Source organism: Triturus cristatus, chromosome 2_1 (assembly GCF_964204655.1).
Source record: "Triturus cristatus chromosome 2_1, aTriCri1.1, whole genome shotgun sequence".
NCBI lineage: Eukaryota > Metazoa > Chordata > Amphibia > Caudata > Salamandridae > Triturus > Triturus cristatus.
Genome location: NC_140581.1, coordinates 468,881,584 through 468,904,259, shown reverse-complemented (window position 1 = coordinate 468,904,259; position 22,676 = coordinate 468,881,584). Strand labels below are relative to the sequence as shown.

At 42.6% G+C, this 22,676-nt stretch overlaps 1 protein-coding gene across 1 annotated transcript in view; it reads left to right on the top strand.

Annotated features, from left to right (window-relative positions):
* The window catches only part of ANKDD1B (ankyrin repeat and death domain containing 1B), a 718,121-nt gene that overhangs the window by 78,743 nt on the left and 616,702 nt on the right, over positions 1–22,676 (top strand). The window lies entirely within an intron of this gene.

The window sequence follows — 22,676 nt, the reverse complement described above, 5'->3', positions numbered from 1 at the left end:
CAAAGAAAAGATATATAAATTGCTTTAGGATGAGGTGCCTTCATTTCATTGCTTCTTCATGCAACATTTGTGGCACGTGGAGACAATAGGTAGGGTCTACTACTTTCACCAGTCCATCAAGCAGAGCTGTAGTTTTTTACAATCATAAGGAGTAAACACTGGGTTCGCCAATATTAGGCCTTGCATAGCAATCTGAAAAACTGTTCTCATTGTTCCCAGGCAAATGCAGCAGCCACATAAGCATTTCAAGATGGCCGCGCTGTTCAAGTGATAACTGCTCTGGCTGAAATGCAGCCACCTTCTTCATGTGGTTCAATATCTGAAGAGATGAACGTGCAAAGTCTGATTGCAGCAGACACATGCTGGGGTTTATCCCTGTTAAGAAACAAAGAGCTGCTGCTTGCCCGGCTGCTGAAAACAGTAACACCTTAATCTAAATATTTCATGAATTCAGGAACCTCATCATAACGCACTTAAAATAAGTTTCCCCTGATTCCTTCTACTGTCTCTTTACTAACTTCCCTGCTCGTCTTTGAAAGGAAAACTGCAAACAATTGTGCAAATGAGTCAGCAATTCAAACCAGGCATCAGCGGTGGTAGAAATGAAATAATGTTTTTCATTGCTGAGCCTACTGATGATTCTTTTAACAGACCCAATTTCAATTTACTTTTCTCACAAACATAGCTCAACATTTCAGTGTTGCTCTCTAATAACAAACTATAATCATTGCTCTTGATTGTTATGCTGACCACAGTAACAATTGAGAAGTAACCATGTGCTCGCTCTTTGTGAATTTCATTGTACCGATCAATGATGTAAACCTGGGTTTGTCATTGAGAGGACATCTATAATTGTGCTCACTCCACTTAGTGAATGAATTCGCTGTTCATGCGTTACTTCTTTCCTGGCAGTGTATGCTGTATTTGGGCTTGGCAGAATGTGGGCATCCATGCATGTTGTGCCCACTACAGCACGATACTGGCAATGGCATATTGACAGTAATTCTTGACCTACTGTTGAAATCCATTACATGATGGTGCCAATGCCTGCGTAATGTCTGTATTGGCATAATTGTAATGCTTTTGTGTATTGTGATCATCGTTGGAACAGTGGTGTCCAACCCTGATGTAATGCTGGCACAATATTGACATTGTATGGCATTTTATAAAGCATGCACACATTATGTCACTCGTTCAACCCTCCTTGCACGCACTAACTCACCCATTCAAGCACCTATACATTTCATATTCATCCACTCATCCTACACACACAACAATTCCAATCACTGAAAAAGTAATTTAACCTAAAACAGTTTTTTATTTTGCCCATGATCCGGGGACCCCTGGGGGTTTGCGACACCTACCCAGGGGGATCTGTGACTAAATAACAATAACAGATTAATAAAGTGTATGTACATAAAGTAAACATTTACAATAATTAAAATGTGAAGGATTTTGCAATTTGGGGCTAAAAAATTAAGTTGTTGTCCTCCGATCAATTTGTAGGAGCAGTGCAAATGCATCAAACAGAATATAGTATAGTCAATGGAGGTCCCCAGGTTCCAATAATGATTCAGTGGGGGTCCCCGGATTTCAGTACAGATTAAGTAGATGTGTGGGGGGAACAGAAGCGAAAAGGTTAAGAACCACTGACATAGAAAATAGGCAGACGTATTTATTAACTTTGTCAATGCTTGTTCATTTTAACTCCAACAATGCTCTGACCTGCCCCAGACCCATTATTTTTGGGCTCGATGTGCAGATTCACCTATCCTTCTGGTCCTTTACAATCAGGGTTGTCACCTTCCTCAAAACACAATCTGAACTTTATAGACCGACATATGTGCTCACACACATACTTATTATATTCCACAATGTCCTGTTCAATTCAGAGACTAACAGATTAATGGACATTATTATTACACCCCAACCAACTATGATTTTCATGATTTATGCCCTTGGATTGTTTCGCTCGATAGACAACCCTTTATTTGGTCAGTAGACACTGAAATTGTCTTTGACTCTATTGAGTTCTTTTTTTCTGTTGAAAGTTCAGCCCAAAATATGCTTTGGTCCAGAGGAAGCTGACTAATTTCTTAACGGGCCTTGTTTTCGGACCATCAAAGAGTCACTCCTTCTCCTTGGGTTGGCAGACCACTGGGACCACCCTGCTACCATCAGCTTTCCGTCCAGGAACTCACTGAAGATGCTATACTGGGCAGCCAGGCTGACCAGTGACTCCCTCAACTTTAAGCCTGTGAGTGGGTATGAGTCATACTGGGATCAGGTGACTGTCCCCATAGACAGGAAGCTATATTTTCAGTTTAGAAAAGGCACCCTCCCACTGAGAGTCTTCACCCCAAAGCTGCCTTATGGGGCCACCGTTGCTTGTCCCACATGTATTTCCTCAGCTGAGAGTGTTGCACACATTTTCTTTGCTTGCCCACTCTACTCTCCCCCCCCCGCAGTTTGCCTGGTTAGCTCCCATTTATAGACGCCTAGGTGAGCGTAGTCATTCTGCCGCTCTTCGCATTTTTAGGTTGGAATGCAGTCTTACTATTGCTATCCCAGTAGCTAAGTTCCTGGGCCCCATGTGGATACCTCTTAGAAAGGCACCCCCGTGACACCATGTTGATTAGTATGTTTCATCTCTGTTCTTGCAAATTGCATGCTGTAATGCTATATGGCCTTTCTCGTACCATTTTTGGGCTTTGTATATGCAACATGTCATTTTAACCTTTTATCGTATTAACTTAGTTACACAAACTATGAATTCCGTATGCTGGAATGAACTGTTTTAATTGAATGTATGACGTTACTACGCCATCCATTACCCCGCAGTAGGTTACAACGCGGACGTTACATCATCCGCGTTGTTACCACACATGGCTTGACATCGCAAGTCATTTCTACGACTTGCACTAGATGGCGTGCTGGACTTAGGAATAGTATAAATTACTATTCCTACTCCAGTTAGCGCAACAGCAGGGAATGTGTTGGATTTAAAATCCAACACATTCCCTGGTGTTGCGCGCCATCTAGCGCAAGTCAAAGAAACGACTTGTGATGTAATGCCATGCGTGGTAACAACACGGACGATGTAACGTCCGCGTTGTAACCTGCCCTCGTGGTTTTACCAGCGTTGTAAATGCTGTTTCCCTTTTTAATTATTTATTATGTTTTTTTTTATCTGTAATTGCACTTTTATGGCCCTGGAGGCCGAAATAAAGTTACTTGACTTGAGTGGTCATATGCACTTTTGGAGGAGCCTTCACCCTACGGTGACAGACTTGGTAAGAAAATCAAGATAAACTCTGGAGATTCTAACGTTTCCACAGACCTTGAAACTTGTGATTAAATCTAGTGAGGCAGCTGCGAAGATGGTGGGATGTAAGGTGGGATGTGTTGAAGAACACCACCCTGTGGTCAAGAGAAAATTGCAGTGGGGTGGCTAGAATGGAGGCTTGAAACATGATGGGTATATCTAAAGTAAATAATCTGCCCAGCAAGAATTGATTAAAATTCTTTGACTTATTAAGAGCTGAATTACCTTTACAAAACACAGACCATTCTAGTAACTGTACATTAGACATGCCAAACAGGATTACAATATTGATTGGGGTGGCTTATAAGACCTCTCTCCAATTGAAACCAGGTTACTTCTGGAGGAATTAAGAGACATTGTGATCTCTAAGATTTATAGGACTCATATTTATGTACTGAGCAGTCAGCTTTAAGTGACACATAGGTGTGAGTCAAATTTTAGTGTGCTTAAAGACGAAGACTGTAAGGCAGCTTTCATGTGACCTAACGGCTAGGGTGGTCGACCGCAAAGCTTGGGAACCGGGTTCGAGTCTCGGCATGGATGCTCAACATCCTGTGATTCTGGGCAAATCACTTAATCTCCCTGTGCCTAACAAAAATGAATGTGTCCATCTGTAACACAACTGGTGCTAAAGGAAAGCGCTCTGATACCTTCGGGTCTAGTTCTCGCTATATAAAACTCAAACATCTACTCAAGAGAAGTTACCATGCAATCAGGTCTCAAATTACTACAGTTAAAGAGTGTACACAGAAGTTTCTTTGCTAGGTCTAAAGAGTAAACTGTTGATTTGGCAGCTGATGTGTTTTGTGTAGGACAGAGAAATTGGTTCTTCTGTATATATGCTGTTGGGATGCCATGAGATCTGATAGTTTAGAGACACTGTGTGTTCATAACTCTCTGGAGTCCTATGGTAGGAGCTAGTATTGTCATCCTGGATGACTTTACAAGGCATCTAGGAAAACCTTAGTCGGGAAATCTTAGTCTTCCTAGCCATAATGGTATTCTTTGAGGGTGATGATAGCCCGGCAAGATATAACCTTGAATTGGTGGAGCCCAAGGCTCCCTGATGTAGAATAGTTGATAAGGGAAATGGAGTGATTTATGACTGCTAAAAAAAAGACTGCGTATTAGAGTTGTAGGTGTCTGAAGGAGCCGTAGAGATTTTTGGCCTTGTGGAGCAATAGCCCTGTGAATAAATGCCAATTTACTAGGTAGACTATTGAGTAACTCCTCTTGACAAGTGTGTGATGGAATGATGCTGGATGAGGGAAGAGCTATACACCCAGGTTGCTGAGGACATATCTGCTGATTAACCCATATTCCAGTTATCACTCCACAGCACATGAGGCTGCCCACTCCAAGTTAGCTTCTGCCATTTCAATATGGTGGTTCTTTCAGTTAACCCCTATATCTGACACTGGCTGCATACCGCAGTATAAGTTTTTTCCTGTCTTGCAATTAATAAAATGCATTAAAAAACCATTTTGCTTATGCGTGTCACTTCGATCATATTATTATTCAGAAGTAAATCATGGGAGTTACTGCTAGCCAAAGAGGCATGGAGAAAATTGTGATATTCCATATAGGTACCCTGATATAGGCCCAGGTAACTACATTTCCCTCCACCTATATTCTTCCCTTTATTACACTTATAACGGTTTACAGGGACTGACCTTTTACCTAGATACGACACTGCATTCAGAACGCAGGTTTTTCCCTAGTTCGAAAATCTCATTCATTATGCACGAGGATTTTTGGAAGCACAACAGGACTACCATCTCCTGTATAATATCTACGCTTAAAGTTCATGCCAGACATCATCCTTAGGCCGACACAGTAGTACAGCGAGGTAGGACCCCGGGGAGACCTATGGGTATATATACATCACATCTTGCTAAGATAGACAGAGGAGACCAGGACTTCCTGGCCGACACACTGACACGAGACGCTGAGGTTCCTGCATGCAGACACTCCAGCTCGCAGTGATCTCTAACATCCCTCACGGGGTGTCCAACCCGAGACCAAGACGGGATCCCACAGTCTCTCACTTCAGGTAATGGAGTTGACTTTATCCTAGAGGGATTCTTGGCTTAACACCTACACACATGCTAGGTACACTGAGGTATATCTAGTTAGGGAGGCATCGTAAGAGTACGCATCTTTTATTGACATTTGTTTTATATACACGTAAATATTTATGATTATCACAAGATGGTAGATCTCTATCATCCCTTTACTTTCATAGTGCTTTTAATCATTTATATCTGTTTCTGTCTAGCGGTTGTCACAGCTAATCTATTATACACCAGAATAACAATTGTTCAATAAATGCTTATTGAGAACGCCCAGCCTGTTTATTCTGTGTATCTGTCTAATACAGACTAAGTAAGCGTGAATGACTGAGCGAAAAGTAGTTTATTCTTTCCACGGTCCTGAGGGATCAGGGTTGTCATGTCCGATGGTTGCCAAGAACTATTCTCTCTTTGGTAAGAGGAGATTCTAGTGGCACTGTGAGCTAGCTGGTACAAAAGCCAACATACCCGGTGGGGGTGTTCAGAATCAGTCTGACACCAATCTTACAGTGTATGCTGTCTGAACGCGCAGATCCTGTATAGGTTTTATAGGAACTACACGACATGGCGCCCCCAACGTTGGTTGGGTACTTATTTAACAGTAGAAGCTGAGTAGTTCAGTCGTGCTAGTCTCAGATACCCCTACTCACAATTACCCAGAGACATCTGGAGTGGGTGGGCACAAACTGCGCCACCGCTGAGTAGGCAAAAAATCCTATTTATTGGCTATTGTTTAATCAAGCTTGAAGGACACGTTGTTCCTAATATTGTGCAAAACACCTTATCTTAGTTCCCTTGAAAAGCTCTTCTTCTCTAAAACAATGACTGAAGAAACATGAAACGTCGATAGAGTTGTGCAAGAACTGCATCTCTCAGCAGATGAAGAAGACGCAGATGCAATTTCCATTGCAGAAAATGTTAGGAATGCCGTTACCATAAAATTAGGTGCACACGGTCTAACATCCAGTGGTGGACCTGTAGCTTTCGTATTGGAGTCACATGAATCATATAAAACAGATGTATTGTATTCATGGGTTACATTCCCAGTTGCAAATGCAAGAACAAAAACATTTCACTTCTACACAGAGAGTGGAATACTGGATGAATATTGTCCCTAAGAGGACATTGAAGTTCCACTAACTTACCAGGAACATTTATACTGGTTTAAAGGCGCCCTCCCCCATACAAGAAATAAAGTAAGACTCGGTCCGATCGGAAGAGAAGGAGCGACATGGCCATTATTAGCAGCCTACACACCACATCCTGACATTGAAACAATGCCAAGAGGAGACTTACTTAGATTTCACAAACAATTGATAAAACTTTACAGAAACATGACACAGTTTGTCATGAGGACACTTATGGTCCAGCCAGCTCCGGCTACAACACAAATACAGTTCAAAATACAGCAACTAAAATAACACCACAAACGTTACACTCAGTAATGGGTAAAATGCCCGCAAAACGTGAACAAATGCCATTCTGGGTAGCTCAGAAAATAACACAGCTAGAAGCAGTATTCCCAAATACCAGCCGATATGAAAAACACAGATTGCTAACAATATGCTTGCCCATTGGCATAACACCACAAATAGAGGATTGTACCTCTTGGAGTACCATTTTTGCTGCAGTATATACCAGGACTCATGGTATCTCATCATTAGCAGTAATACCAGATGTATTAGGACAAATACCAAATGAGTACGGAGCACAGCCTGCTCTGAACTAAGGGATGAAATTACTAGGTAATTATGCCCAGGTATCAGCTATAACGTTAGCAAATAATAAAGGGGAGGCAGCATCAGTGGCAATCCATCAACGCCTAAGGGAGTTCAGTCCTTAACAACAGGAACATGAATAACCTAAAATAATTGAGACTGCGTATGCAGAGTTAGACAGAGACAGTTTGGGTGGAAAAGCATTAAAACCCCACTGATGGGTAGTCCCCAAAAGGATACTTTCAAACAGACACCTGCTTCATCAAAGAAGAAGTGGGACAATAACAAAAAACAAAAGGTTAAAGAAAATAGATCTCAATCCAGAGGTAGGTCTCCTACACAGGAGCCCTCTGAAAGGAGGTACAACCTTAGAAATAGGGACAGTATTAGGAAACCTGACAGGTATCAGGATACTGATACACATTCCTCTCATTTCAGGGTTCGACGGAAAACTCAAAAAAAGAAGACAAATCCAAACCAAAGCCTCAGTTCAAAAAGAAGAAGGTTGCAGGTCTAAAGATCAGACAGGGCCAGAATTCTGAGGACTCAACTACTGAACGAGAATGGGCTCTGACGATGCTAGACAGTGCGGCAGAAGTAACAATAGCTCGCCAGAACCTGATGGAATTTCTGGTGACAGCAGACTTGAATGATTATATCTCGGTGGAAACATCTGATACAAGGGTAAGTGTCCCACATAAGTTATATGAAATAACACTCCAAATGGAGGGGGACAAGCCCAGGAAAGTTAGAGGTCTCTTTTGGGAGAACCAGACGTTTGGTTATGTCATTCTGTTAGCTGAACAAGATTAGCCGCCAGCATTTCATGGACTGCCCTAGGGGAGAAACAGTAATTTTACCAGCCTTTTCCGACCCTGTTCCCAAATATCTAAAATACACATATGCACAGGAGTGGGCGGTAGCCCTAATCCCGGCATTTTATAAAAACCATGTTGGATGGGATGAGGATTCAACCCACCACGTAATTCCTTTAAAAAGTACTCTGACTCCACAGAGGCAGTATCCAATAAAGCAAGAAGCTTAAAAACAGGTCAGGGAGATCTTAGGTCAACTTGAATACCAAGGGGTGATTGAAACTTGCACCTCTCAAATAAATAATCCTTTGTTTCCCGTAATGAAACCTGACTAGTTTTAGATTACAGACATTTAAACACTTGCACTAAGGCATTTGCAGTACAAAATGCACACCGTGCCGCACTAATGAATTACATTGTGCGGAAAAAATACAGAACAACACTAGATATCTCAAATGGATTGTTTTGCCTAAAGATAGCGCCTGAAAGGAGGTATTTAACCGCATTCTCTGCGTTAGGCTCACAGTGGCAATTTTGTAGACTCCCCCAGGCGTATAAGAACAGCCCGGGGTTATTTTCAGCCAGAGTAACTGAATTATTTCAAAATCTGGTTGAAGAGGCATTGTCCTACATGGATGATATTTATCTAACGGACGATGACCTGGAGGAACAGTTGAACAGAGTAAATACTATAATATTGTGATTTGCCTCTGAAGGCTACAAATTTAATTTAAAATAAATCAAAGATAGCCCATCTCAATGTACTCTTTCTGGGAAATGAGCTTTCAAGTGAACGGAAAAGCCTAGCAGCTAACTTTTTAGAAAAGTGTGCACTACTACAACCTCCAAAATCATAAAAAAAAAAAATCATAAAAAAAATTACTATCAATACTGGGATTCCTGAACTTTGGAAGAACATACATTTTGGATTACTCAGAAAGGGTTAAACCTTTCTACAATCTAATAAGACCTGATTTCCTCAGTTGTCAATGGACACAGGAACACAAAGATATTCCTTGGTCCCTACAAGCTGACATGATAGCTTCAAAGCACTTACAGACGCGTAAATGTACGCAACCTGGTGATCCGTATGGTTGCGATCAATCAGGATACACCTACCTAACATATAATGAAGGTGAAACAGTACCAATAATAATCAATGAGGGGGGAAGGAGAAGCTGTGATCCATTCGGCTTCCAATTATTAATGCAAAAATCAATAAAGAATGGACCACTTGTCTTGTGTAGCCAGGGTCTTTTTAGTGTTTGTTCCGTCATAAAAAACCCTCATAACTGTACACAGGTGGAAATGGCGGTATATACTGAGTCACCGCTTGAGTGTACTAGTACAGCATCATCATAGGGTCTTTTGTTTGTATGAATGCTGACCTCCACCAGGAGGAAGACCAACTGGTTTTACAGTAGCGTCCAGGCATGAAAAGTAAAAATAAAAAGGGGGTGTGATTGTGCTTTTTTCAGAAGAATCTTTATTCTGAGAATGTTGATAAGGGTCATGACCCATGACCCTTGATAGTACGGTAGATCAGTAACTCGATCTATATCCGCACTCCAATTTTTAACTTCTCTTATCAACTTTCTCCAAATAAAGATTCTTCTGAAAAAATGAGATAGAGAATTTTAACCTCACTATACCTGAGCACAATCACACCCCCTTTTTATTTTTACTTTTCATGCCTGGTCGCTACTGTAAAACCAGTTGGTCTTCCTCCTGGTGGAGGTCAGCATTCATACAAACAAAAGACCCTATGATGATACTGTACTAGTACACTAAAGCGGTGACTCAGTATATACCGCCATTTTCACCTGTGTACAGTTATGAGGGTTTTTTATGACGGAACCAACACTAAAAAGACCCTGGCTACACAGAACAAGTGGTCCATTCTTTATTGATTTTTGAAACAGTACCAATAGCATACAAATCACATTTGTACACGAATACGGAGATGCGCTTTGCATCAACAGAAAAGATTCTTTCAGCAGTACAGACTGCTGTAGTGGGAGAAAGAGCACTGATTCAGGGGAAACAAATAATTTTCGTAACCCCAGTACCGGCCCTAGAGGCTGCTGCAAAGGCTAGCGTTCCTAACGCTAAAGCCTTACATCTGAGATGGATACAATGGGCTAATTCTCTCACTGCGACAGATGTAGAATACAGGTACAACCCAAATCTAAAAACACAAGTATTTCTGCAATACGAACAAGAATATTCTCTCCGTAATTAAATACTGCCTCTAGATCAGTATGAACATATAATTTACACTGACGGATCTGCTCAGCCGGCCATTGGGAGTAAACAGCAATACAGTGCCGTATGCGCAATCGATAAAGGACGCATGCAGGATGGAAAGTTTCATCCGAGCTGTACGAAAACCCAGTCTCTAGAAGACTGCATGGCACAGCTGGCAGAATTAAAAGCCCTGTTACTGGCACTGATAAATATGAATCAAGAATTCCCCACACTAATCGTGTGTGATTCCTTTTACTGTGTACAGTCATACAATGAAAACTTACACCACTGGGGACAAAATGGGTTCAAAGATGCGAAAGGATGTACAATTAACCATAAAACGCTATGGGAACAGGTAGTGGAGTTGAAAAACAAACTACCAAGGACTCACGTGATACACACACTGAGTCATCAACGTGATGGTGTTCATGTTGAAAGGAATTCATTGGTTGATGTAGCCGCAAAGGGAGCTGTACGCACGGCTTCTGTAGCTGCAATCAGTCGCTCAAAAACGAGAATAGATGGTGAGATTATGGTTGCAATTATAGCTACATGCAATAAAACGGCACTACCAAAAAGATTTCCATTTAAGTACACCTACAAGTTAGATGCAAATAACGTTCTATTTGCTCAGATTCCTGGTGTGGGGGATATAGTAATACCGAATATGGATCGTAGGTTAGAATTAATTCTAGCAGCACATAAGGGTTTAGGTTCTGCACATGCAGGAGTTACGGCGACTGTTTCATTACTGAAACAACGCTACTGGTGGCCAGGATTAACAAAGCAGACTAAGGACTATTTCTTGAAATGCAGCATATGTCAGCAGATGAAAAGCTCCTCCGTAATACGTCCAGCACAGACACCATTGCTAATATCAGACAACCCACTCGCCTATGTTTATTTGGACCACTGCAGATTCTTACAAACAATTGGGGCATACAGGTATATCATTATTGCAGTGGATTCCTAACCTACATTCCTAAGGGTGTGGCCCCAGCGCGCGGCTGACACTCGAACGGTTATAAAAGATTTGCAAGTCTTTTTAGGGACATATGCAATTAGCATATCACATTCTGACCGTGGCCCCACGTTTAGCTCTAGGGCTTACAAGGGAGCCATGGGAGGTTTGGGTGTAGCATTGCAGTACTCCTCTCCATACCATTCCGAGGGAAATTCTGTAGTGGAAAGGAAAAACCGGGACTTAAGTAGCTAGAGTATTAGGCTTGGGTGAGAGTTGGTTAACATATTTGAATGGAGCTCAACAAGCATTGAATAATATGCCAAGAAGTTCTCTAGGGAATGTCACTCCTTTTGAGGTCCTATTTAGGACGAGAATGTGGGTACCTGATCTTAATTGTGAAGGCACAGTGGCAGATGAAAAACCTTTTGAAATCCATAAACGTTTGGCTGTTTTACAGGAGCTAAATGAATCCAGGGCACTACAAAGCAATGTCCAGGTAAAGGGGACCTCCACTGGGGAAGTCAAGTCAGTTACGGCAAGACCTGTCTGGGCCTAAAGATAGGGATCAGGTCAGAAAAAAAATTGCGGGCAAAAAAGAATTTGGGCCATCATGCACAAAGGCTGTACCTGTCCTGTCTGTTGAAGGAACAAGAACTGTACTTCTGCTGCCACTTGCCGGAAAAAAGGAGAAAAGATTTGTCTCAATCGACTTAATCAAACCACACTATGTGGTCGATTCTGAATAGTAGACCTCATGGACTCCGGGGTAGCCGACGCCGTCCTCTTTCTACCATACAAGAAGTTCAAACAGAAAGGCTCATCATGTTTGAAGAGTCTCCTGCTCGGAATGATGGACTATGCAACAATGCCATGGAACTTGTTCCTCTCGGAACTGAAGTTCATAAGCAGAATCAAAATCAAAATGAAAGGCAAATTTCAACTCGACCAAACACAGATATCTACATCAACATGCCTCAACGAGAGCAAGCTACAGTTTCCACAAGACCTGAGGAAAATTGATCGAACTGCATCTGGCTATTTCATCGACTTTGATACCTTTTCCATTGAATCCCAGTGAACCTAAAGCGATGCCCGTCCAAAAAACACGCAACCAGCAAATTAAAGACTTTCTGAACTTTCTTAAAAAGACTTACATGATATCACCTTAGATAGAACTCTGGGTAATTACCGTGATAATTTCCTTTCTTTTCTGGATAGGCTTAGTAACTGTTTTAATATGCTTATAAATGGAACTTACCTTCGACAAAGCTCTGTTGCTCAAAAAGGGAATCTGATTCTGAAACCTCACCTATCATCACATCGAGAACAAAGAGACTTGTCATTAGTGAACATTACAGCAGTTCCTATACCCAATGGTATAGTATGGGACAAGCTTGGTTACGATATATTTGGTCCGACCGAACATTTAAAAATCCCACATTTGGTTAAAATATAATTGAGTGATATCATTACCTCCTGTACATTTTCCGCTAATTGGGATTATGAAACTGTGAATAATATGTTGTCTGATTTAGAAAAATCTGCGGCCTTTTCTAATAGTGAAATGTTAGAAGGCACATCAGATTTTTAAACAATGTATTGCTATCAACATTATGGTCTTCATTTTTTGCATAAATGTGCTAATCCCAGAAATATTTTTACCTACCACAAATGGGAACATTGCCCCACACCTCTGAAAAGCATTTCAAAGATATCTGCACAGAAATGTCCATATTTTTCAGGGTTTAACACGTCAGACCCGTCCTCATATTATTATAAGGTTGCACCAACACCGGCACAGAAAAATATGTTGACAAACACCAAACAGATTTATTCTGCTTCCTTTATTGCCCAGTTGTCTAAACAAAGTTTCGATTTATGGAAAGACACTATAGACTTAAAATCTGTTTGGGGTACTAGAGACTGGCAGGTCCAGGGAACAGAAGCGCTATTTCGAGCATGCCTTATTCCTCAGCAATCAAAATTCAAAAACGAGAAATGGTTCTGTCGGGGGGGTCAATTACTTGAAGTGCATAGCGAAAGCTTATGGGTATCAAAAGCAAAGATTTTTCAAAGAGCAAATTCTAACACACCCAAAAATTTGAATCAATCAAGATTTTTAGAAACAACGAATGATAAACCGAAATTATATACACTTTCAATTGTAAACGTGAAATAGGTGACTGTGGTGAATAGTGACGGGATAAGTGGTGATACAATACTGTATATAACATTAATCATAAAACATGTGACAAGGAGGGGAAAAAACACAGTTATATACAAAGTGCTTATTATTTTATGCTTAATAATCCAATAACTAATGGGACCGTATTCTTAAGCTTTGTGTGGACATAGGTAGTACGCCGACGTTTCGACCCTGTGTATCGCGCAAGAGTATATGCGTCAAAGCGGGTCTTCCTCAAGGCAGGAGGGGGAGAGGTGGCAGCCCAGAAGTGGATTAAGACTGCGATGAAGGATTCTTTGTCAGGTAAGTATGCGAGAATGAATCACAAGGGGACTCCACCATCCGGATTAGAGTCTTGTGAGGTAAATGATTTAAATAACCAACAATCAGTTTGGAAATTAATTTTGACATCAGTCCAATTACGCTTGAGAGATAAAAGAGTTGAATATCCAACAATCACATTGGAAAATAATTTAAACACCAGTCCGGTTTTTCGTGATCTGAAAATAAACGCGTCCTTCCGTCCGTCCGTTTAATCCACTTTGAAAAATCTTTGCTTTTGATACCCATAAGCTTTTGCTATGCACTTCAAGTAATTGACCACCCGAAAGAACCATTTCTCTTTTTTGAATACGTATACCCAGGTTCTGAGGGACACTGGGTTGCCCCATTACGTTTATTTTTTATTTTTTTTCATTCCTCAGCAAATCATGTTTTTGAATGAAACTGTGCAACAAACTATCTGTCTTGGAATATCCAAGAACAAAGACTTGAATACACTTTGGATGCCCGCACGATCACACACCGAGGGTAACATAACATCACAAGAAGGGATTACGTTAGATGAGATCATGCAATACAATAGATCAGACCCCGATTGGAAGGGATGGTTGATTTGGTCCACAGACATCAAAAGATGTCAGGAAAGATTCATGGTTAAAACCAAAGGGTTTAATATCCACAGGCCAGGTCCACGCTATGTACAGAGAGAACATCCAGGGGTAGTGACATCATACAGTGTTGGGAAGTTATGCCTCGATTGGCTAAGAACCTCAACACTGTCACAGGTGAAACACTACTTATACTTACTTACAAAGGATGTGGATCTACAGGATTTTTTATTAGGTCCTAGAAAGCCACGTCACAAATGTTTCTTTTATGCTGTCTATAACTACATTTGGAAAATAACAAGAGGCTGCGGAGAGATTGCGTGAAATACATTGAATAAACCTAGAGAAAGCTCTAGCCATGGTTGACAGTGCTTTAACTACACTAACCTCCAGGATATATTCAATGGGCAACATTGTATCTTCTGCAATAGATATATTAGAGCAGGATTTGTTCATATTACAACACGGGCAATCACAATTGCATTCTATTATATTGTTAACCTGGACGCTGCAATCTTTGTGCGCAGGCTATGTGCCTTGGTGTTTCATCAACAGTACATCCCTGTTTTCTTTATACAACCTAACGAAAAAACAGATGGAAATGGCACAAGGGGGAGCGAAATATACAATGCTGCGTATTGAAAAACTGGATAGATTAGCATTTACAGTGGCAGAATCACCGTCCACGGAATGGTTAATCCATGGTCACATAACTCTACCGGTCACTACTTTTCAATTTCAATATTGCCTTGAACAAATGCAGGCCGGCAGATATGAAGAAATGGGTATGGAATTTATCAAGGAATCTTGGGAATTACTGTGCAGATTTCTATGTTGGAGTGGGGACAGAGAAGTGTTATTAAGCGGTACAAACTGTGAGAACACTTTAAATGGACCACTCATAAGTCAGGATATAATGCTGCATAGGGCCTGTAACGGTTCAGTAGCAAATTTATTCTGTCACTTGAGGGGTGTCCTAGCTCCCATGATCACTCCAGTGTTCAGGCTACTTTCAAATAGGAGTTACTTGATGCTGAATGATCAAGGTTGCCGTGGGATGCTTCCGGGCATCGCATATCTGGAAACCGTGAGCTCCAGGGTTACTTGTGTATGCAAGTATTGTTTCCACCAACATATACAGTCAGGGACGCTCCGTTATGGCCTTCGATAAATGTTTCATTAATACGGTTTAATGCTTTGAGCAGAATGAAAGCCATGCTTTTACAGAAGTCCCTGCCCTTAAGCTCCGATCAAGAGACTTTAGAGGTCTTCAGCAGAGATACAGGCGCTCATACATACAAATTGCCCCTTCCATTTTGCAGAAATGGTAAATATTAAACCTGGCACCATTGCCGTGGGTCTCCCTTTAATTTTTTTCACTGTTGCCTCCTGGATTTTTGCTATGTTTTTGCTGGTCTAGATGCTTTGGGCACTTTGCCACTGCTGTTCAGTGACAAAGGGCAAGTGCTCCCTATTGTAAATTGTTGTATTGGATTAGTGACTCCATGATTGGCTTATTTGATTTACTTGTCAGACCCTAGTACAGTGCACCATGTGTGCCCTGGGCCTGTGAATCAAATGCTGCTGGTGGGCTTGCAGCACTGCTTGTGCCACCCACAGTGTGGCTCAGGCCTGCCGTTGCAGAGCCTGTGTGCAGTCTGGGACTGCCAAGTCGACTTAGCAAGTGCACACACTTGCCAGTCCCTAAACCTTACCTTTTCTACATATTAGTCACCCCTAAGGTTGGCCCAAGGGCAGGATGCATTGTATGTAAGAGGTAAGACATGCCCTGATGTGTGTGGCATGTCCTGATATTGAATTACAGCCGATTTCGTTTTTCACTATTGAAAGGCTATCTGTTCCCCTAGGCCAGAATGGGCGGTTTGATCATAACATCTTATAATCCAACTGAACCTAGGAACAAGATAAGGAAATAAAGTTTAGTATGCCTGAACTCAGAATGTTAAAATACATCTTTTAGCGTGGGTGATTTGTACATTCTGTGTTTGAAAATACCAATTTTAGAAAGTAGGTATTTTCTTGCCTAACCATCCAGCATGCTTGTGCTAGGTTTGTGTATTCCATGTCTGGTTTGTGAGTGACAGGGGGCTACAGAGGGCCTTGACTCCAGCAGTCTGATGGGTCAGAGCTGGGCTGAATAGGACTTGCATTGAATAGAGAGTAGGGGGAGGAGATTTCCTTTCCCTGGCCTGAGTCTTCATAGAATAGAGAGTAGGGGGAGGAGTTTTCCTTTCAGCTACCTGGGCTCGGTCTGCTTTCAACAATGCTGTCTCCACCCCCTGCTAGGAAGCTGCACCAGGGAGGACAGAATTTGTTTTGGCTGGGCACAGACACCCTCTGCCTTCAGAGAACAAAGGATTTTGCAGTATACATTTTTGGCCCAGACCACAGAACTTTAGATCACTTCTGGGAATCAAGACGAACCTTTGCCAAGGAGAAGAACCGGAGAAGCTGAAGGAAGATTACTGCCCCTGTGCTGTTTACTGTTGGGGTTGGCCTGCAGTGGTTACTTTATTGCCAAGGAAAGGAGAAAAGAACTTTGTTGTGTTTACTTTATCATCTTGAGGAAGATCTCCAAGGGTTTGTGACTGAGCTTGCCTCCTGTTCTGAAGTCTCAGGGACACAAAGACTTCACCACCAGCTCCCCCTGAATTCCCGTGCTGGGAATTCTACCTGCAGAGAGGTGCCTGCTGTAGTTTGGGCGCTCTGAGAAGACTGTGTGTTGCTGGGAGCTGGAAGCGAGACGCAACAAGGCAGAAGCGTGTCGCCGCCGAAGCAGTTGCCGTCGCATCGCCGAAGGAGGGTGTTGCTGCCGCAGCTGTTCGACGTTGCATCGGCGAGGAAGCGTGTCGCATCACCGGAGAAGTGTGTCGCAGGGCCTGTCGTGGCTCCAGAACATAGATTTCTCCGCATGGCCGTCGGGCGTGCACTCATCGCATCCACCGTTGCTGCATCGCATCAGAGACACCATTTTGTCGCATCGCACCGGATCGTCGCATCGCATCGAGGCGCCATCTTGTCGCATTGTAACCGGAGCGCAGTAAGAAACCAACGCATCACCTCCCCACGAGGTAAAGAACCCGATGCATCACCTCCTCTCTGGTAAGGAACCAACGCATCACCTCCCCTGCGCCGCAGTAAGGAACCGACGCATCACCTCTCCCGAAGCAAGGAACCGACGCCTCACAGTTCTCGCATGTAAGAAACCGAAGCATCACCTTCTCTGCGACCCTTTTGTTTGGATTGCATTACGCATCCAAGGTACTTTGAGAGTAAAGTGTTGCATTTACCATCTACATTGAACTAAGCTAATTCTACCATCCTAAAGTCAAATTTTTTACTGTATTGTGGAATTTTGTCGTTTGGTCCTGGGACTCACTGAATACCTGGAACACAATCACCTCCTCGATCAGGATTCCGTGCCAACCACAGTACCGAGGCCACGCTGATCGCTGCCACAGATTACTTCAGAACTCTTTTCCACTTTGGAGAAACTGTGGCCCTGATCCTCCTCAACCTCTGCTGCATTCAACACCTTCTCCCGCCGCACCCTCACCAACAGACTCTACAACATTGGCATTCGCCCTCAAGTAGATTGCCTCCTTTGCAGGTTACACACAGAGCATCCGACTGCCCCCCTGCACCCAAGGACCACAAGGATCATCCCTCAGCCCCACCCTGTTCAACTTCTACATGACCCCCCTCGCAGACATCATCAGATTCCACAGACTCAGCATAATCTCCTATGCAGATGACACTCAACTATCCTCTCGCTCACGAATACCTCTCCACCACCAAAACCAACTTCCACAATGCCATTTCCAACATACCCAAATGAATGAGAGACAACTCTCTCAAACTCAACTCCGACAACACAGAAGTACTGAAATTGGGGAATAATACCTCCATCTGGGACCACAGCTGGTGAGCAGCAGAACTCAGACCCACACCGACTGTACACACAACCTATGTATCATCCTCGATGGCCAACTGACCATGAATCAACAAGCCAGCACAGTTGCCTCCGCCTGCTTCCGCATGCTCCGCAGAATCTTCATCAACAACACAAATACATCACAGAGGCCCTGGTCACCAGCCGCCTCGACTACGGCAATGCTCTCTATGCCGTAATCCCATCACAGCTCCTCAGAAGACTCCAGACCATACATAATTCTGCAGCCAGACTCATCCTAGACCTCCCCAAATTGACATTGACCCATATCACTCCACTCCACCTCAGAAACCTCTACTGGCTCTCCATCCAGAAGAGTTGCCAGTTCAAGATCCTCACACATGCCTTTAAAGCTCTTCACAACCAAGAACCATCCTACATCAACCCCGGACTGAACTTTCATCAACCATCAAAGAACCTGCGCTCTGCCTAACTCTCCCTCACACACACCATTGCATCCGACAGAGCCGAGGTGGTGGCCGCTCCTTCTCCTACATCGCCACCAAGACCTGGAACAACATTCCCCTCCACCTCCAAACAGCACCCTCCCTAGCGACTTCAGGAAGAACCTCAAGACCTGGCTTTTTGACGGGGACACATCACCCTCAGCATCCAGTTACCCTTAGTGGTGACAGTGCTGCGCTTTACAAATGACTGATTGATTGATGCATTAATTTACTTAAGGTTAGGGAGACCGCTTTTGCGAAGAGCAGTTCCGTCAGCAGTCTGTCCTCTAGTTGCAAGAATTCCTCCAGTGGTTGGCCTTCTGTATATGTGCCTGCAATGCATGCCTCAACTGATGGTATCTTAACATTTCCTTCGGAGCCGTGTCTTATTCTGTTTGCAACATTTCCCAGGTGCTCCGCACATCTCCTAATGGCGAGATGCCTATCAGGCTTCATCCTGCAAACCCTTTAAGGGTCCTTACGTCTGCGAGTGTTTCGCTATCCCATGGAGGGTCATCTTTGTGAGCCATCCCTCCCATCCTAGGAATCTATTTGCTCTCCACCATGTCAAAGCCGTAACCTTCGTGAGAGGCAGGAAAGACTTGCAAATTGTTTGTTTGTTGGAGCCTGAGATCTGGGCATTCATATTGTAGTCCTCTAGCTCTGCTAGGAAAGTGGAGAGGTTTTTTGTGTCTGTGAAGATGTGGTGTTGACTCGCTACCAGAACTCTAAATCTTGCTGGACTAGCAAATAAAAATTGGAGATTCGGGGCGAGATGTACGACCCTTTTTTGCAGCCGCAAACGAGAGATCCTCCAGTTTGCGACCTCAAAAAAGGGTAATGGCATGTACAAATTCTATTTTGCGAGTCACTGACTCGCAAAATAGCATTTGCGACTCCTGCTACTAGGAAGGGGCATCCCTTCCTAATAGCGAGTCAGCATGCCATGTACAATTGTTTTGCGGCCGCAAAACACTCACAGTTTACCACCTACTTCAAGTAGGTGGTAACCCACTCGCAAATTGGAAGGGGTCCCTTTGGGACCCCTTCCCCTTTGTGAGTATGTGAGGAAATATTTTTAAGAGCAGGCAGTGGTCCCAGGGACTACTGCCTGCCCTCAAAAAAATTCAACTGAAAAGGCTCATTTTTCTTTTTTAAATGCATCCCGTTTTCCTTTAAGGAAAACGAGATGCATTTAAAAAAAAGACTACTTTATTTAAAAGCCATCCCAGACATGGTGGTCTGCTGACCCCTAGCAGGCCACCATCCCTTGGAGTGCTAGCCATTCCTAATAGGGTCGCAAATTGCGCCTGTCTCATTAATATTCATGAGGCATGCAATTCGCGACACCATTAGGAATCGCAAACAGTGACACAATTTGCAACTCACAAATGCGACGCAATTTGCGACTTGCAAATTGGTGGGTCGTACATCTGGCCCTCAGTTCCTTAAGTGAAGGACATACAGCCAGAAAACATTTTCCTGTCTCAACAGTTGATTTGGAAAAGTCTTGAGACATGTAAATTGTGTGGCCGTTTGAGGCAATATGGTTATGGTGGCGCATGTAGTTGAGGATCAGTTCTGTGTGCTGGAATTGTAGTGGTTTGCAGACGATCTGACGAGATTTGGATTTGTTTGCTGGTTGGAAGTAAGGAACATGGTGGGCACATTTAAGCTCAAAATCCATTGTGAAATTTATGAAAGTTATTTGTGGATGCCATTTTTCCAGGAATGTAATACAGGTGGGATCAGAGTCTTCGGAACCTTACGGGACGCCAAAGATATGCTGTTTGCCCCTGCAGTTCCTGTATTCCAGCTCCCTGACTTCTTTTTTGGAAGGTTTTTGTGGATGCTCCGAATAATTTGAGTTCCTTTTCTGTTTTGGAAGGTGCGTCTTCTACAACGCTGATTCGTTGTTCTGGGTCTGAGAGCTTGTCACTTATGCTGCTGATGTTCACTCTTATAGTCGTACTTAGTTCCACTTGCATGGTGTCCGTATTTGTCTTAATAGACTTGGCCAGCTAATGAACATCAGCCAGTTTCTTTAGGAACATTTCCATGGTCGTGTTGATGTCTGATTCCTCCTTCGTCGGTGATTCTGGACATGGGTGATCAGTTTTGGAGTGCTTGAGATAGGATTTGGACTCTTTTTCCGCCATAATGTAAGCTTGTTTTGTTTTCACATTGACTTCTTAGCCTATTCACACTACACCAAAGACTGTATAAGCAATTTAATATGGCTCATGTCTATCCGAGAGAAAGTAGAGGAGGAACCCTTTTTAACTGGAATAGGGACAGGGTAATAGTACAAAAAAACGTACAAAGTCCCTATCTAAACATTTATATGGATCATGTGTTGTGTTCAGCAGTATAGCAGCATTAATTATTATCCCACATTTCTTCTAGGGCCAGTTGCATGAAAATTACAGTTTTAAGTAAATATATATAAAGCAGGAAGGCAAAAGAATAACATGTAAAATATTACAATTTTATTCATCATATTTTAAAATTAGGACACTAGGATTTTGTACAATACACAATTAAAAACAATTTCATAAGAATATGACACAACAGTATAATTAAAGATACACAAAAGAAAACTACAAAGATGTCGACGCAGCGTTTCGGTGAGAACTGGATCAACCACCTTTTTCAGTATAGAGTTTTCTAAAGGCAATATTAAATAATATGGCAGTATGTTAGCTGATACATATGAACATTCTTCATAGTATAAAACATTTGCATTCTAGAAGTCTAAATATTTATTGTGACCCTCCGTTACATATAACCCAACACTATGACTGCAACACCCTTGGTGGGTTTACTGACACCAAAAACGCATGATCCATTCCTGTTATGTAAACCTACCTATTAAAATGCAGGAGACAGTAAAGTCTTAAGTCCCTTATTCAACTAGGAAGACTGACTTGCTTCTGATAAAAATAAAATCAGGAATAACCTGAAAAGAGGGGGAAATAAAACCTGTGTCAATACAAGGTCAAGTGGGTTTTATTGATCGCTGGTATTGACAGCGTGATATCGCCCGCCACTTATTGTAAGAAAATACATTGGTCTACATACTGGTCACATTTCATGTTATGTAGACCTACCTATTAAAATACAGCAGACAGAGAAGTCTTTGATCCCTTATGTAATTGGGACAAATTAACTTTCTTCTTGGTCGAAATAAGATCAGGGATGCCCTGAAAAAAGGGGGATGAAATATCTATAAAGGCAAAGTGTCATGATAGTACTAGTTGTTTACAGCAAGATATCGCCCGCACACTTATAAAAAGGTCAACATAAGTCTGCAAGCTGTTCACAGTACGGTATGACGTACCTTTTTTTATGGTACTATTCCTTCGCAATGCGTTCGTAGGAGTCACCGTTGTATTAGGACATGTCAATAAATGACCTTTACCATGTGAAAAATAAGAGAAAACAAGTCTCAAAAGTTATGCCTCACGGAATTAGATTCTAATTATCATAATGGCTAAAAAAAAATTAATTTACCATTAAAAACCAGAAACGCTTTATAAATAATACAGGTGAGCCTCGATAATGCCTGTAGTTAGAGTCACAATGTTGTTGTATCTTCCCTTTTACTCCCACCTTGGTACCTTCCATCCACCCCCGCCTCCCACTCACCTTGGTATCTCCTGAAGCTTACCTTAGAATGTTGGCATACTACTCGCCAGAGCGAGAGCGGTTGGCCTGAATAAAGCAGTTGATCCTTACTTCGGCTTCTTTCAATTCTTACACTGGCGACGATCCTGCGAGGGGGGCAGGTCAGGCCAACTCCCCTTTTGAGTTTGCTCTCGAACATGTTTTACCAGCGGAGCATTTCTTCTTTCAATCTGTTCTGGTTATGTAAAGAACAATAGTCGCTTCCATCACCTTGAGGAAGAATTACTTAAGCAGTGCGGAGTCTCCTTCTTCCCAGCTTTTTGGCAGCCGACGTGTGGGGAGTTCCAGTCTTCCATCAGCTTCCTATCGGACAGTGAACGCCTCCTCACGCCCACAAGCGGGCGGAGTTGACTG